This window comes from Puntigrus tetrazona, chromosome 5 (assembly GCF_018831695.1).
Source record: "Puntigrus tetrazona isolate hp1 chromosome 5, ASM1883169v1, whole genome shotgun sequence".
Classification (NCBI taxonomy): domain Eukaryota; kingdom Metazoa; phylum Chordata; class Actinopteri; order Cypriniformes; family Cyprinidae; genus Puntigrus; species Puntigrus tetrazona.
Window position 1 is genome coordinate 22,068,798 of NC_056703.1, and position 16,567 is coordinate 22,085,364.

Genomic DNA, 16,567 nt, shown 5'->3' on the forward strand with positions numbered 1-16,567 from the left:
CAAAGCTAGACAACACTGTCTGCTGTCAGAGAGTCTGTGAGGCAAACATTGATTTTATTGAAAACCTCTGCACCACCTGACACCCATCATCTTCTCTGCTCTACTGCTTAATTACAGTCTTTGCAGTGGGATTCTGTGAGGTAGCATTGGACTTTGAACTCGTAAGACTGCATAGATCTTGAGGTCCATCAATAATCACAGAGGGTATTAATGAATAATACCATATAAATTAGATCTTTTCAACACTGATAAGCATTACATTCACAGGCAGAGAATGGCACCGCTGTCTCTTAGAAACCTCGATGAGAGTGTTTTTGATTAAGGAACATGTTCCTCACAAAGTCTGGATTTACCTTTGCAGTCCCAAAAATGGTTCTCAGTTAGCTTTCTGCATAATGCAACTTTGTAGCATGATTTGACAAAAGTGTTCCTTATCTTCAGTAAACAAAATTCAAGAGAGAGCTTTTGTACTAATAAAATCAAGTTTTTTCCCACAGAGAGCAGCCGCTGGCATGAAATCGTATTTCTTTGAATGTTCAGCTGGAATCAAGTTAGTGAAAGAAAAGAGGATAGATTTAAAAAGACAAAACATTTTAATATTTCTTATAAATGTAGTTAGTATTTTTGAAGGTGTGTTAACATTCAATTCCTGTTTAACAAAAGAAAATACCGTAAAGCAATGTATCCCCCACTGTTTTCTTTTACAACATTACAATAATATTTAGTAAACGCAACCTTAGAAATAATCCCCGAGCATGTATGTGGGTCTCTTAATAGCTCTGCACTTCTAGCCATACTCTACTTTGCAGAGTTGCTCAAACTCAGTTGGACTGACGTGAACACAACCACTCTAGGACATAAATGTTGTTTTTCTGTTATTGCTGTGAATCTGTGGCTTTACGCTTGTCATTGTCCTGCTGGAAAATAAATCTTCTGCCAAGCCAGAGGTATCTTGCGGTCTTCATCAGGATTTCCTCTAGGATTTGCCTGTGTAGTGCTGCATTTTTTTACTCTCTACCCTCACAAGCCTGCCAGGCATTCCCACAGCATGATGCTGCCACCACTGCGCTTCACTGTGGGGATGGTGCGCTTCTGATCTGCAGCGTTTGGCTTATGCCAAATATGCTGCTTATTCTAATGGCCAAACATCTCAATTTTGGTCTCATCGGACCACAGAACCTTCTTCCAACTGGCTTCAGAGTCTCTCACATGCTGTGCTGAGACATTTTTCTTTAATAGTGGATTTAACTTTGACATTCACCCATTATGATGTAGCTGGCGAAGCCCTGGAGCAACAGTTAAATGTGCAATCTCTCCAAGTCTTAGCCACTGAAGATCGTCAATCCTTCAAAAGTCCCATTTTGCCTTCCGGTTAGAGGTGGATTTATACTACTATAATACTCTATTTACTTGCTAAGGGGTCCTGATCACCCTGAATTTAAATCCTTACTTTTATTCAGCAAAGCTGTATTAAATTGATCAAGAGTGACAGTAAAGACATTTAAAATGCTACAAAAGATTTCTATTTCAATTAAATGCTGTTTGAACCTTTTACTCATCAAATGTTTTCCACAAAAATATACAGCAACAGTTTTTAACACTGAGAATTTTTAACTTTAAGAATATGGATAACCAAACAGTTGATGGACCCCACTGGCATCCATAGTATTCATTTCTATACAATAAGTCAAAGCGGTCCATCAACTATTTGGTCATACGTTTACTTCAAAATATAATTTTATGCTAAAGAGAAGCAGGAAATCTGAAGGATCAAGTAGCCTTAATCGCAGTAATATATAATTAAATTAAATGTATTCATTTTTACTGCCTTCTATGATCAAATGTATGCAGTCTCAATAAGCAAAAAGATAATAAAAATAAATTGAGTCAAAAACAACAAAATACCATTTTTCTGGTAGGTCAGAAAGCCTAAAGTCTGTTGAATGTCACCATTTAAACATCCCAAGCTAAAATGAGTTGCAAAAAAACTGATTTTTAATATAGATTCAACATATTGTGCAAGAACGTATCCATGCTTCAGTGATGCATTTCTTTTCCCAGAAGCCATTTTATCCTCCTCTCTCTCTCTCTCTCTCTCAGGTAGGGCCCCTGGACGGCCCCTCACACTCCTGTGTGCAGTCATGTGTGAGATGAGCATATCTCAGAGGGCCAGAGAAAGGGCCAGACTCTCCAGTCTAACATATAAGGACTGTCAGAACCACAACCCTAATTAGTTATTTTCTGCTTCTGTGAGCTATACAGTTTAAACTTGTCAAAGAGGCTTGCTTGGGCTTCACACCTCTCTCTCCACTTTTGTTTAGCTTGTGGGTACGTGGAGGAAGCGCATAAAGACATAAATAATCATCACTGTTGCATTTAACACAACAACAGCGCCTGAGAAATAAAACAAATGAACATGAGGGGGTGTGAGAAAACTCTCAGTTTCTGACAAGTTCTCTGCATGGGCAAAAGAACATGGCAGGAGGGGTGACGGGTGAAAAAATAACGTTGAGCCCAATCAAACAAAATCTTACAAAAACTGTAGCTTGGTAATAAAGACTCAATAAACCTTTTTTGTAAAAAGTACTATGAGCATGACCAAACCAGCATTAGAAACAATTGGCTAGGATTTCTTCCATCTCTTTCATTACTGGAGAAAACTAACACATTTCTAATGAAGGTGCTTATTATAAATACTCAGCCAACTTTTAAGGTTTCATTCTGATAGTTATCAAACCAATAACTACACATTTTGCCTAATTTGATGTGTATTAATAACTAGTAAGGTAGGAGTTAAATTTAGGTACTGGGCAAGACTAGGGATCTAAAATATGGTCATCCAGAATGTGTGCTCTATAAGTACTAATAAACAGCCAATTTGTCAATAACAAGGCCTTTCACCCCCAAACCACTGCCACTAAAATCTAAAAACAGAACAGATATATTTAAAGGGTAAATGAGTAGGATGTGCTCAGCTCTCTAAACCAGCAAACACAGATTTTTATCTTAACATTAGTGCGTTAATTGATTATATTTCCATTAATATTCTTGGAACGTTCTTATAACCATCAACTATTATTCCCAGAACATTTTTACATCCTATAACAAAAACTTAATAGTTAAATAGAGGTTGTTTTTGGGTTTTTGTTTTCTAGAATGTTACAGAGAGGTTAAAAACAGTGAATGAGTCCTTTCTTGGTTCACCAGAATAGAATGTTAGGACGTTTATTTTGAGAGTGTTCTGGAAAACAAAATTGTAGGCTGTCAACAAGGCGATTGTACACTCTCAGCAAAAACTGTCCCTATGAGGGTACAATAGCTTATATTGGGGCAGTGCCTTATGGCTCGTTTCCGCTAAGTGGTACAGGTCAATACAGTATAGTAAGGTACAATTTAGGAAAATACGGCTCTGTGTATTAACTGCTGCTCCGTTTGAAGACAGGTGTTGGAGATTTACCGCTAATCAAAGAACTGGCTTTACTGATAACATGCACTTGATTATACAGTGCAAGATATATTGCCCAGTCAGTGTACAACTTTGAGGGTGTAAAAGGCACAAAGTTGTCCCAGTGACAACTGTTGCAGGCCCTGAGAGGTATAGCCTTTATCGAATTTAGTACATAGCAAAAAAGTACAGGAATTCAGCCTGAGTTTGATTGGCAAGTCAACCATAAAACTGGCCAAGGAAAAGTGTTTTTATCAATGAAAAAAATGCCACACTTCAGTTTTGACAAAGGCTTGTCAAAATGTAGACATTCTCCTTGTCTTTCTCTTTCATTCTGCTCTCCAAATTATTCGCTCCTGCTGTTGGCCCCTTACAGAACGACCCATGCACACCGGTCTCATCAGAGCTACAAAGCAGTTTTCAAAGATCCACAGTTCTGCTCGGCTCTATGTGATTGTATTTGAGAGTATGTTTGTGTGTGCGTGCAGAGACTGCAGATGGTCGTTCTCTTTGAAGGTGCTGCAGGCTGAAACAGCCTCTGAGGTCCACTTCACTATAGAAGAGGACTGACGCAACCATTCACGAAAAATAAGGCCAAGCACAAAACTAAACCTTGCCTTCAGAATACGTATCTCCCCGCTGCCATAAATCCAATTCCAATACAGCTAAAGAGCTTCGATTAAGCAAACACCCAGGCATATATATGCTTCCGAGTTATCTTTACTCTGTGTTGAGCCAGGCAAGGGGTGTAATTCTGAATTTGTCTTGTGTTTCAGGGTTGTGTGACATATGGGCGTCTGGTAAACTGTGGTCCTAAGGTTCCAAGCAGATCGATAAAGAAAAACGGCTGCTGTGTGATTTAATATGACGCACTGTTGAAGCACCTCATTCTTGTAGGAAGGTTGTGTTAAATACAGAGGAACTAAACTCTTCATCAAATTCTTTCTGGTACCTGCAAGCTGATTGGAGGGGAGCGAGTGGGCGTAACCTTAATATGCGTTTGTAATATCCCAGCTGACCTCGACTATTCACGATAAGGGTAAAAAATAGAAGCGGAGGTCTTCTGAGAAAACAGCTAACAATAAACGTGTTATGGGGCGTCCGATTGCAGTGTTGCCGGTGAATGGATGGTTGATCATAATTATGGAGAAGCAGGAGAAATGACCAGTGTGAAAGGAGATGGGCGGCATGCATCAGCGGGTGCATGTGAAGACACGTGCGCTCCCAATCATTCATAGAGCGTTGCTTACTGCTGCCACGCTGCCAAGTACGGCATTTCCCTTCCCATCTCCCCATCAACGGCCAACTAGTCAGATCTGTTTCATCTGCCAAATTATATCCCTTTATTCTTCAGGATAAACATCCTGTTGGAGACTGTCTGCACTTAAAAATGAAAGGGGCAAGATTCTGTAAAAGGGCTGGACGAAATCAAGTGTGTTTCACGAGAGCAGATGGAGGTTCCAGCACAGATGACTCTCAATGGGTGAGAGCTGTACCCGCTCCAAACGCCATTGAGCCACATAGTACACAGCCATGTGCCCATAATGCATTACGGATAAGCATTTGTACAGGCTGGAGGTGGGCTTGAAAAACACAGGGAGGGAGGAAGTGAGAGAATAAATGCTAGAGTAACATCTTAATAAGCAGGACCTATTGAAGTATTGTCGAACACTTTCTCCTGGAACAGTTGAATGGGGAGAGACCAAACAGTCATTTGTAGCTTGTATAGTGTACACTGGGCCTCTCTTAAAACATTGCTATGTTTGTTTGAGTGGTACACCCAGAAAGGTAGTAAGGACACTGTTAAAATAATCCATGTGCTTCAACCTTAACTTTATAAAGCAACAAGGATACTGTTTGTGTGCATTACTGTCTATTCAGGGACATTGTGCTCTTGGATTTCATCAAAAATATCTTCATTTGTGTTCCCAAAGATGAACAAAGGTCTCACAGGCTGGAAATCTGTGAATTATTAATGACAGAATATTATATTTATATAGATATGGCAGGAGGCCTTAACCTATCATACAAACACGCATTCACTCTCTTGCTAACTGATTTATGGTTGTGCACAGGCTGCTGCTGTGCCTCGATCAGACACAAAATAAATTAATGCCGGCATGCATGTGAAAGCGGCCAATGGATTCATCTCATTCTTAAGTTATGAATGTTTGTATGGGGGCGAGACATGGCCACAAACAACTCTGGGCTCTGCGCTGCACTGAAGACCATATGCATATAAACACCCACAAATGAGAGAGATGCAGTCTCTGCAGTCTCTTACTCTGCATGGTTTTCACAGTGAAAAATTACCATTCAAGATAGATGTGTACCTTTACAGGGTAACAGCAATGAATCTGCCTGAGATACATGTACCTATTCAATATAAATACTTAATAAAAAGCCATTATTATACATTTAGCTTACATCTGCCCATGGGTAAGCACTTTATCTTGTCTTGTCAACAAGTGAGCCAACAAAAAGGCAAGGCATATTTTGTTTGTAAAATATGGTGTTTAATAATTCTACAAAAAAAGACTAGAGTCAAAAGGAAATCGCCTCCTAGATGTTTGGTTAATGCTACAAAAACCAAATAAAACAAAAAAGCTCCCTCCTGAAATCTGTAGTATCTCAGTACTAAAATAATACAGCTTCAAAAATGTAAACAAGTGTCCACCTGCTATGTAAAAATGACAATGTAATAATTATATTTTAAATTTCAGTGTATTTTCCAGCTAGCAAAAGTTTTTCAGTGTTACTGGAGTGCGTCAATTGAGTTTCGACAGGAAATACACAGAGAATTTGCTTGGGAAACGGGAAAGTAGTGAATAAAGAGTAACTTACCTTTTTGTATCTGGGTATAGGGAGCTACACTCCATCAAGAACAATTTACAGCATGCAGTCAAGCCATGCAGAGAGAGAGAGATGTGTGCATGCAGGGGAAAAAAAAGTGAGAGAAAGAGCAGAAAAACAACAATGACACAAAATAAAACTATTTACAGACATAAGTTCAAAAATAAAGACAACACAAAAAGCATGATGTAAAAGAAAACCAGCATGTGAAAATACAGAGGGGAAAAATAAAGCGCCCAGGGGGTTTGACCCATGTGCTAAATACATATGTGGTATTGTGCCCACTGATTTTCTAAATGTAGAACTTTTGTGTATCTGTATGACTCAATCTGATAGTCAGTACAACCCTAAATTTAGCTGTCATGAAGTGATGGAGTGTTCGGAGGTGTATTGCAGCAAACAAAAAAAAATTTAAATGCAGTTAGATCAACCCCCAATTTCATCTTCAGAGGATGTCAGGGCAGCACTTTTGTTCTAAATAAATGCTTTATTTTGGCTTTGCTTTCTCAGTTAGAAAGTTGTATTTAGTGCCCATAGTTTACAAGAGAACGTTATTCAAAATAACAAAATCAACTGAGAGAGAAAAGTTGGAGTGGAATATGTCAGTCAAATAAAACTTTATCTTACACTTTTAAATGTGTACTGACTGATACGAGTGACACCACAGGCAAAACAAATAATGAGAATGAGTATCATTTCATTAAAAAAGTAGCATGTTAATTTGCTGCCTGAGGGTTCAATTAAGTATCCATTTATCTAGTTTAATGCTTCATTTCTGTTTAAGTAGCATGTGTCACATCAAACTCTTGACAAATGCACAAAGTAATACAAAGATGAGATGTTAAACACGCATACATGGTTTATGGTTAAACAAAATAACTGAAAAATGTTTTTAAGCAGTATATCTAATGCATTGTAATGTGGGAAATATATTGTTTGAAAAGTGTGCTTTCCTTCAAATGCATTTAATTTGGTTTGAAGCAATGATATTCATATATTGAACACGTGTGAATTATTTCATCATTTACTCAACCTCACGTTTTTCAAACCTGTAAGATACGGTTCTTTGTATCTTTTGTCAATATATTGGAAGCAAAACCATTTGGTTACTGACATTGTTCAACATACTTAATAAAAGTAATACAGAATTGGAACACCATGAGGTAGGAAAATGAAAACAATTTTCATATTTTGTGAGAACTATCCCTTTAAGTATATTCAAAAACATTTTGGGGCCACTGTATAAAATAGATGACTTTTTGGGCACGGTATTTAAAAAAAAAAAAAAAAAAAAGCACCCACATCCTGAAATCACAGGGTCAAAATGTACATAATGGAACGGGCAGAGTGTGTTCTTTGAAGTTGCGTTCAATGACATCTCAGTAATGTGCGCACAGGTTGGTGACCTCTTCTCGTTCTACTGTTGATGTGACACATTCCTCGCCTTGCATCATAGAGCGCACACTCCTGGTGAGCCTGTGACCCCTGTACATCTGCAGCTAATAAGGACGACCCTTTCAGAGCTGTCAGTTTCACAGAAAGAAAGAGCAGATCACAGACAGGTAACTTTAATTGAGTTGATGGGAGGGGGAGAGTCGGGCCCGGCGGCGGGGAGACCTGGGGAAATGGCGATGGGTGAATCGTGCGTTGAATTGGGGTCAGAGAAAGGGAGGGCGGTTTTCTTTAATGGAGGCCGTCATTTGAAAAGGCTGTGGTGCACGGTAAGGTTGGAGCAGATGTGTCCTTCTGTGACACAATATGAGCAATATGTGCTCTGAAATGGATCTTGGAAGGCACCTTTGGCGAGGAGTGAATGAATGAATGAATGACTACATTCATCTTTCTCATCACGTGTGTCTGTTCAGAAGGACGAATGGCCTGCCACTTAGGAATTGGTGAAATATTATTCTGATGATTGACTTTGGTAGTGAAAGACGCCTACTTGTAGGTGATTTATATTTTAGTATATAAATCATCAAAGTTCTGGTTCTCCAATCTGATTGGATAAACGCTATTCCAAGGGTGATGATACGAAGTCCAACAAGACTTCTACTTTTTAATCCGCTTGGCTGTGTTTACAACGATCCAGATCAGAGTGAGTATGGAGCGGTTCTAACACTTCAGCATAGGGACCAGTTCTCACTATTAACTGGTATTATTAACATATTGGCTGTTTATTGGTGCTTATAAAGCACATATTCTGCATGACCATATGCTACATCTCTAATCAAAAGTAGTTGTTTGTGATTTGTTAATGGTTGAGAATTCAACCTGAAAAAAATGAGCAGTACAAGAGTTGAAATGTGGATTAAAAATCCCATTTATTTTCTCTATAGGGTAATAGATATTTAATGATAAACTTTAAAATCTTAAAGACAGACATACTGTGAGCTATAAAGCTGTTAATCAATCATACATGTGTCTGAAATGCTTATTTTTATTTATTGTGTTTATTTAACAGCTGAATTTTTAGTGAGAACATACATGTAATTCTGCAAAGAAATCTCCACAGGATAATTTCAACAATTAAATCATTCAGAAAAGCTCCGCTCTACTTCCATGAAAGACTGAAATAATGTAGCAGAGCCATTCTTCGGTCATATTTAAATATAAATACAACACATGCAAAGCAAACTTTAACTTTTGAAAAGATACTGTGGCAAAATGTTTCTTTCATGAATATATGGTTGAACAGAAAAATAAAAGCTATATCACTAAAAGTTATCGACATTAAGAGTGTGACAACATGAGATGAGACAAAATACAAGTTGTAATTCCATTTTTAAGATATATTCAACAACAAAATATTTTTCTTTGATAATGAGTATTAATAATTAATAATAAGTTAAAATATGCAGTTGTATTTTGAAATATTTTAACAAGTCTAGGACTGTAACTATGGTTATTTTGGTGATCAAGTACTGATTATACAGATTTTTTAAGTAAAAAAACAAAGCCTAACTTAGTAACTTTAGTATGACTAATGAGGCAGTAATAATTTATCAAATAAAATTAATATACATGTACAGGCAATATACCTGTACATAATATAAACATAAAAAAAAATACATTATGTATTATAACAAATACCTCCAGAGTGTGCCAACGACTTTTTACTTTACAGCGTGAACAAACAACGTTTAAATCCATATTTAATTATTTGGCCACATGAAACTCAAAAAACGTTTATTTGGAAATCGCAATGTACAATAAATGCCAAAAGATGTTGGCAAAGGTTTATAAATGATTTACGTTGCAAATCTAATAATACACACAGAGTGTTTGTATTACAAACAGAAACAAAATGAAAAACAAGAATAAAAAGTCTACCGGTCAAAATTATTAGCCCTCTTGTCAATGGTGCATCCCTTTTTCTTGATAACAGCATGTAGTCATAGTTCTCGACAAGTTTTAGGCAACTTACAGGTCTCTCAGGCTCCTCCAGACTTGTTGGTCTCCTGGCATGGACTCTGGCCTTCAGTTTGCTCCACAGATTTCCTATTGGATTTAAGACTTTGTGCAGGCCAGTCAAAGACGTTCACTTTGCTCATTTGGTGGTAGTTCTTCACCAGAAGTGAGGTATGCTTTGGCTCGTTATGGAAGACAAAACATTGACCAAAAACCATGTTTTGTTGCAGATTGTCTAAAGTTGGGGTTCAAACTTCTTGATAGTTCTTCTCACGGCAGTTCCTGACACTTGAAAACACTTAAATAAATGTGTTTCTGCTTCTCCTCCTCCTCCTTTTTTAAATTCTAAATAAATATTATTTTTTCTTCACCATTATGAAAGTACATATTATTTTACTAGCTGTTTTGTGAGATGCTAATCTTCAGCCTACCGTTCAATTTATAGGCTTACAGGATTAATTAAGTTAATGAGGCAAGTCATTGGACAATAGTGGCTTGTTCCGTAACCAATCAAACAGATAATAAATGTCTTTCTCCAGATGAAATCCCATAAGAAATACTGTGCTGCATGCTGTAAACTGGATTCTGTCACAAAGTGTCTGCTAACGTCATAGCCATGCTGAAGTGATGTCAGCAGGAGTAATCTCCATATAAAAACCAGGAGGCAAATTCCTGGAAAGGCAAATGTTTTTGTGTGATGGTTCTGCTCTGATTGCAAATACGCCATTATCTGTATTTCTGGATGTGTAAACCCCTGTAATCCCCCGTGCGTTCTGACGTGCATGTCTCTGTATCTGCGCTTATCACCGAATACCAACACATTCACCCCCTGACACCACACCAACACTCCTATCCAGCCACCCGCAACACTCATTTCACAAAACATTACTTTTTGTATTGATCTTCTGGTGATATTAGATACGGTCAGGTCGTTTTATCCACGTTAGATACACATGCTACACATAGTCAGATTCTTTATAGAAAAAAAACAATAGGAGCCAGGTGTACAAGTTATTGCAGCAGAATTCAGAGCTATCCGTGGTCCTGATCTGTTTAGCTTCATTCTGCTATTGCCAGATTACTTGGGTCAACTGAAAGGTTAATCATAGGTAGAGGACTAGTAGTTTTTTTTTTCTAAGTATGCCTGGTAACGATACACCAGCATTTAAAATTATTAAAAAAAATGTTTGGAGCCAACTTTATTAACAAAATGCTTTATATTACAGTGACCTCTTATTCTGTCAAAGGATCAAGGGAATTTTGGTTTCTCATTTCATGACCCCTTTAAGTCATGTTATTTTTTATTTTTTTACAAAATACAGTTGTGAGCAGGACAAAATGTATAACAAATGTCTTGTCTGCTGCTGCCTGCGGTCCTGAACAACTGCAGTATGCCAGTCCATGCTATTTTTTCACAATACCACATGAATTAAGTGATGCGAAAGGTGATGTGTGGGGCAAGATAGCACTCTTTCATCTGCAGTGTTTCCCTGGTCTCTGTTTGTGTAACAGACATGCTCTGATAATTCTTACAATCCTCTATTTAGGCTGCACAAAATGTCAGTGTTGTGATTGAGGCTTGTCAGACTGATGGTTGCTGTGATGTGATGGAGTAGACCCTGAATCATGTTCTTCAGAGAGCAGTGTTCAGTGCTCTAGAAGACCCAGCTGACAGCGGGAGAGTGATTGACGGCAGAGCTGAAGTGTTCTACATCAGCACCTGTTTCCACAGCTCTTTATAAAGAACAGCGTGGAATCAGTCAGTGAACAGTGTTCTCGGCTAGATTTACTAAACAAAATCATTCATATTTATTGCAGTGTCTTCAGTTAGATTTCAATGAGAAGTTGTTAATGGATGAAAATATGTCAGTATGTCATTCATCTGCACTACCAGTCAAAAGTTTAATTAAGAAAAGTCTCTTATGCTCACCAAGCATATGTTTGTTTCATAACAGCTTTGTGCTGTTCAAACTCTTTTCAAGAAGCACAAAGAAACGGGCAACGTTGAGGATCGTAGATGCAGTGGTCGACCAATGAAACTTAGTGCAGCAGATGAAAGACACATCAAGCTTATTATCCTTCAAAATCAGAAGATGTCCAATAGTGCCATCAGCTCAGAACTGAACACCCATCTACTGTCCGGAGAAGTCTGGCCAGAAGTGGTCTTCATTGAAGAATTGCAGCCAAAAAGCCATACTTCCGAAGTGGGAACAATGCTAAGCGACTCAAATATGCATGAAAGCATAGGAACTGGGGTGCAGAAAAATGGCAGCAGGTGCTCTGGACTGATGAGTCAAAATTTTGGCTGTAACAGAAGGCAGTTCGTCAAAGGTACAATAATAAGTGTCTGCAGGCAACAGTGAAGCATGGTGAAGGTTCCTTGAACGTTTGGGGCTGCATTTCTGCAAACGGTGTTGGTCAGGAATAATGGTGTTCTCAATGCTGAGGAATACAGGCAGATATTAATCCATCATGCAATAACATCTGGGAGGTGTATGATTGGCCATAAATTTATTCTGCAGCAGGACAACGACCCCAAACATGCAGCCAAAGTCATTAAGAACTTCAGCGCAAAGAAGAACAAGAAGTTCTGGAAGTGATGGCATGGCCCTCACAGAGTCCTGATCTCAACATCATCGAGTGTGATTACACGAAGAGACAGAAGGATGTGAGAAAGCCTACATCCACAGAAGTGGTTAGGTCTCCAAGATGCACTGCGTGCAAGTGTACCTTGAAGAACTGCTGCTGTTTTGAAGGCAAAGGGTGGTCACACCAAATATTGATTTGATGTAGATTTCTCTTTTGTTCATTCACTGCATTTTGTTCATTTTATGAAAATAAATGTTTAACACTTTCATTATTGAAAGCATTCTTTGTTTACAGCATTTTTTCACACCTGCCTTAAACTTTTGCACAGTATATATACCTGTATATATATATATATATATATATATATATATATATATATATATATATATATATATATACACACACACACACACACACACACACATTTAATTAATTTTTTTTTTTTTTTTTTTAGCAAATAGCATACATATATCTTCCTCTACAATGCTAACTCTAGTCGTCTGGCATCTTAATACCATGGCTGTGTTTCCCTGTTGGATGTGCATCATGACATTTGTAAATTGCATAAAGCCAGTCAATTAGACCAAAATTGCCAATCTGATTGGAACGGGAATTTCAGCCAGCACTTGCCAGTTTTATGCAATATGGATGAGACGGTGTGTGAACGGACTGTGGGTGGTATGTGGGTGTGCCGTCTGTGGCTGAGACGAGTGTAAAGCTAAACACATGCAGCAGAGATTAAAGACGGCAGCTAGCCATGTTGCTGGACTTTTGGTCGCAAACTGCTATTTGCAGACTTTGCTATATGCGATTTTTCTGCACTGCATGCTCTGTGTTATCATTCGACTAAAGCTTTATTTATGCAAAACATTCCCATTTTCCATGCAAAATTTCATTTGCCACTTGTTTTCCACAGGCGGTATTAGAGCGACGTTAATTGTGGCAAACAAATAGTGCCAGGTTTTCTAAATAATTCATAACAAGCTTCATTTACATAGAAATTAAGTCTTTTTGTGCTGAGAATTGATATTTCAGGATTTTTAGCCTAGTGTAAATTGTTTTAGTGAATTAGCTGCCATATATAAGGTACTGTGGGATAAACTTAGGCTAAAAGGATGAATGAGCTTATGGTAAATTGTCTGAAATAAGATGTAAATAATACAAGCTTAGTATATTGTCATGTTTTCTTCTATGACATAAAATACATCAGTAATGGCCGCTTCTGATTTTTTTCCAGCTTGAAAAAATCAGTTTCTAACAAGTCTCTAAACCGGAATGCAGAGGTTAACAGGGACATTAAATATTAATGATTAAATATTTAAAAATTAAATGTTTTGAAATGTTGGAAGACGTTGTTTAGCTTTCTATTTCTAGTAATTGTATTTAGGCTTTAAAAGTGATTTGTGTAAATTATCATGATGACGTGCAAGACTCACAAACTTTTGTTAGACACAGAGTTTATTTTTATGCAGTAGTCTAGATGCCAATGGAAAAATCCTATTGGTTTTTGTCAAGGGAACCAGGTTGATGCAAAATTCTAGGTTGGCCTATAAAAATATGTCATCAATACAGTGCTCAAAAGTGGAGCAACTGGTTGGTGAACTCGGCTCAGCGTGATCAACTGAGTTAATCAAGTTATTTTGAAAAAGGGAGCAGATAGTGGACAGAATGACCTTCAACTGTTTGATTAGCATAACCCTGGCTGTACTCACTAAAAGCATTTAAAGGGCTCTGTAAGATGTGTGTTGAATGACATTGAAGGTAGTTTCTAAGGTTTTTTTTTTAACGTCAAATAGGGCGGTACATGCTGTGCCTCTCAATGGAGGTTTAGTGAGAGATCAATAGCTACACATTAAAGTACTGTTCTCTTCTTGTGCCTATATGACCAGCTATCAATCATGCTCCCGAGTGTGTGTGTGTGTGTGTGTGTGTGTGTGTGTTTTGTATAGAAATAACGTGTAACTGGGCATAACTCATCATTTGATTAGACTCTAAATTATTCAACATGGACAGCAGACGGCAGAGGTCGAACAATTCTGAAAGCAAAGTCAAACAACATCCTCTCTTCAGTGGAAAAACTAATTCCACCGACACTCATCATTACCTTCTGCTTAGTGTTTGTCCACTTATTCATTGAAGAGTTTTGGATGAGTGACTACTTCATAATTCAACAGCTTGCCTTATCTGCATAATGTTGATAAGGGGCCGTACAATATAGGACAAACGTAATGAAATATTAACAGCCCGTAGTCTGACGGAAGTCGTTGCTGGGTCTGTATGTGGCCTGGCTTTGTTTTGGAAGCTTTGGCTCGCTTTTAGAGATGAGCCAACAGAAAGCAGATCAAAGAAGCAAGGGTCACCGTGACGGCTACAGAAAGCTTGTCTTTGATCCCGTAAAACACTCTTTCCACCTGTCGGCTGTATGAGGGCATTTCTTCAACTATGAGAACTTTCGACCCTGTGGACTTTTAAGGTGGTGGTGCTGGAGCTTGAAACACCTTTTATATTTTTACTGGTTTAATTAATCCACTAGCCTGGTCTAATGGTGGACAAACGGCATTAATGTTTTCCTTAAAGTGCCACGGCTTGTGATTGATAACTGTGATAATTTTTTTTTGAATAATAAAAAATAATAACAAATTCATAGCTAGAATTTTATGTATCCCAAATACACACGTTTTTTTTTACAGAGTAATAGCAAAACTATGGTTTTGTAAGAGAAGTTGTAAAGGTTAATTTGCTAGCATACAGAACGTTCATTAGAGAAATTGTACATTTCATCAGCTTATTTAAGCTAAAAATATCAAAAAAGCTAATGAACCATATGATCAGGATGTAAATAAAAAAGTGTGTCAAGCATGAGTGTTGTCAAACTGATGATGTTTTCTTAATTTGCAGGTTTATTTTAATTGGCAGTGTGTTGAGCTCTGTAGGCCACCGTAATTTTTACACAATATGACACAATGAGGTCTTGATTGCAAATTAGTCTATTCATGGTGTTTACCATGACACACGTCCTCTCCACATCTCAATCTCTTCACCTACACAACTTTTGATAAAACTTTATTCAAATTTATTCAAATTCTGAAGTGCCTGAAGTTGAAGAAACACCCACCAATGCACTTTTATTGTAATGTTCATACATTCATACAGTGTATGTTTATGACCAGTGCCAGAAAATAATATTAATCTTTTTTTTTTCTTCTTTTTTTTTTTTTTTATATGAAGGCACACTATTTGCCTTTTAAAAACACTTCTTAGGGCATTACATTATATTTATATTTAATTCCAAAATAAAGATAAAATACAAAATTCTCTGTGAATTCAACACAAGCTGTGAATAATGCACAAGATATAACCGTAAACTCAAGATTTTTTTAAAATAATTAATCCCCCCCACCTCCCGCACATAATTTTAAATATCTAGGACATTTTTCTGCCTGAGTCCTGGTTCATTTCCCTCTCTGGACTCAAGGACAGACATAAACTAGACAAATTTATTTTTAATTTTTTTAGTCAAACCCAGATCCTTTACTTAAAGGCTCTTTCTGGTCATGCATGAGGATTTGAAGCTAAGGACGTGCCCTGTAAATGTGTAAATCAGAGTGAAATCACTGTTCTACTTCAGCTCTCAGGGAATTGGGAAATGATTTAGTATGAAGTGCCCTAAGGAGACGGTGCTACTGATGGGAATAGCACATTCTCAGCTTGGACACACTATTAGTTATCAGAGAACGCTAAATGGGCTCATTTGCCTTATAGGTTTGTCCCGCTAGTGCAGTTCCGAGAAAAAAACCCCCCCAAAAACGACAGAACAACCTCAACAGCACTTGAGCTAATGCACAAGCCCAGCAGATTAACGGCCGGGATGCTTTTCCTAACAACATACCGTAATCACATTCTATGTTTTATATACTGCAAAACAAAGAGGCACAGCCATTTTCGTTCAATAAAGATGGCATCTCAGCTGCACAATAGCATTATCAAAGAGCCCGGCAAACAAACAGCACTGCTGACCGATATCTAACCCCAGTGCATTGCTTACTTGAAGCCACCTGTTATTTTTCAATTACCAGGTGGCCTGGTACATCTTGCTTTGATGTGGCCACAATCCAAAAAATGCCGTCTTCCTGGATGTACAATGCATGTGTTGTAGTTCCGTGTTACAATAAAGTAGCGGAGTGTTTTTTTTTGGTTTTTTCAAACAAGGAACGAAAAGCAATTGCCTGGAGCATAATTTGTAAACAGTGAACATTGGCACAGTAACAACGA

The 16,567-nt window shown here is 37.8% G+C and overlaps 1 protein-coding gene across 2 annotated transcripts in view; it reads right to left on the reverse strand.

Moving 5' to 3' along the window:
- The window catches only part of doc2b (double C2-like domains, beta), a 70,727-nt gene that overhangs the window by 23,499 nt on the left and 30,661 nt on the right, over positions 1 to 16,567 (reverse strand). The window lies entirely within an intron of this gene.